This window comes from Amblyomma americanum, chromosome 1 (genome assembly GCF_052857255.1).
Source record: "Amblyomma americanum isolate KBUSLIRL-KWMA chromosome 1, ASM5285725v1, whole genome shotgun sequence".
NCBI lineage: Eukaryota > Metazoa > Arthropoda > Arachnida > Ixodida > Ixodidae > Amblyomma > Amblyomma americanum.
In genome coordinates this window covers 120,713,397-120,715,218 of record NC_135497.1, presented here as the reverse complement: position 1 = coordinate 120,715,218, position 1,822 = coordinate 120,713,397, and positions in this window count along the sequence as shown.

Here is a 1,822-nt window from a genome sequence, read left to right as displayed (position 1 = left end):
TGCCTTCTTCGCCCGCCGAACCCGCAGAACTCTCTCCTTGGTTTCCTCTTTCCGTAAGCAGCCGGCCTTCGAAGCGTGTTTCTGGGTCGTTTTGCGACGACGGTTCTGTCTCACGGCGCTCGCCGGAACTGAAATCAGAGTCATGTCCAGGTACAGGCGCGGACAGAAGTAAACGGATCGCGCGGCGCAAGAACTGCATGTCAGCGCCGCCTAGACGAACCATACGAAAGCTCGAAATAGCCACGCGCATGTGCAGGCCCACTTCCGGCGCGACCCTCTCAATCCTCCGATTGCCTCGCATTCGTCCGGCGTCTATGTCGTGCTGATGATGATCATGATTGGATGGTGGCTCTCTGTGTAGCTAGCGAGCATTTCGGAATACACAGCCCGCTGTCTTGGTACGGCAAATTGAGCGGGTACGGCTCTGCCATTAAGCCGCTTCGTGTGAGAGAACTATAGAGGCGCGTTTGCGCCGCAAATAATCCGCGTGTTTCGAACTTTTGCTGCCGCTGGGACTCTTCTGCGTCTCGCTCGCAACGAAACGCGCTCGAAACATTCGGCGTACTGCCGCGGTTTCGTGTTAATTTTCTACAGTTATCACTGATTCTCCTTGTCCCTGCCAGGCGCCGACGCAGCACTAGTGCATACACCCTGCCTGCTTCCCGCGAAGCACGCTGTTCCTATACTGGAACATGCTCTTATCGCCACCCAGACAGTGCGGTGCCTATCGCGCTGTCATGTTCGGAGCAGAGCTCATGGTAATCACTTTGCATGCACCTTCGGATCTTAGAACGACTACAAGCACCCGCTGTCTCACCCACGTGAATGTCGTGGCAGCGGTTTGACAATGCTGCGCGCCCTGCGTGCGGAATTCGGCATATAAGTATCCATGTGCGCCCACTAATCAGAGAATGAACCACGACAGAACCCGGCAAGCGATCCAAACTCTTCTGCGCGAGCTGTATTACTTAACTGCTACCGGTTACATATAGACATTGGTTTGTTTGACAATATAAGCGTGGCAACTCAGCAGCTGCATCCAGCACATCTGGAAGCAGTCACTATCTTTGTGACGCTGGATCGCTCTGCAAAAAGCGCCAAGAGCGGCGGTTTCGTCCTATTTTAAGCTGACCTCCTAGGCGAGGTTTCAATGCAGGAGCAATGTGCCGCAGGACAGACACACAGGACGCATGCTATGCCGCTCCATCGGTTCCTCGTAGGAGCAAGCCGAAAATGAACGGTAACTATATTAAAAGAACCCGAAACTGCAGCGGTGGATCGAATGTTTTGAGTATATTTGGTCTGTAGCGAGACGGAAATGAATCCCAGAGGCAACTAAAGTTCGAAGGACGCGCGCGATTTGCGATGGAAACGCGCCTACAGTCTCAGATGAAACAGCATAATTGTAGCGTTGCCCCCGCGGGAATTGCGGCATTAGGGCAGCGGTCTGTGCGTTCCGAAATGCCCGCTCGCTACAAAGGGCGCAACTATACGACTATGATCATCATCAGCGCGACCCTGACGCCGGCCGAACGCGAGGGAAGCGGAGCAATGAGAGGGTTGCGCCGGTAGGGGGCCTGCATATGCGCGTCGCGATTTTGAGCTGACGTGTGGTTTGGCTAGGCGGCGCTGACAAGCAGTTCTGTCTTGTGCGGCGCGCTCCGTTTACTTCTGTCGGCGCCTGCACGTCCCTTGCCTCCTTGGGGTCATTGTGTAGGGGTTGCCGCATAGCGATGTCCGATTCTCGTCTCGAAGATTCGTTTAGGCGAAGTAAAACGGCACTGTAAGACAAGTCGGATTTGCATCCAGACAAGGCATGAAC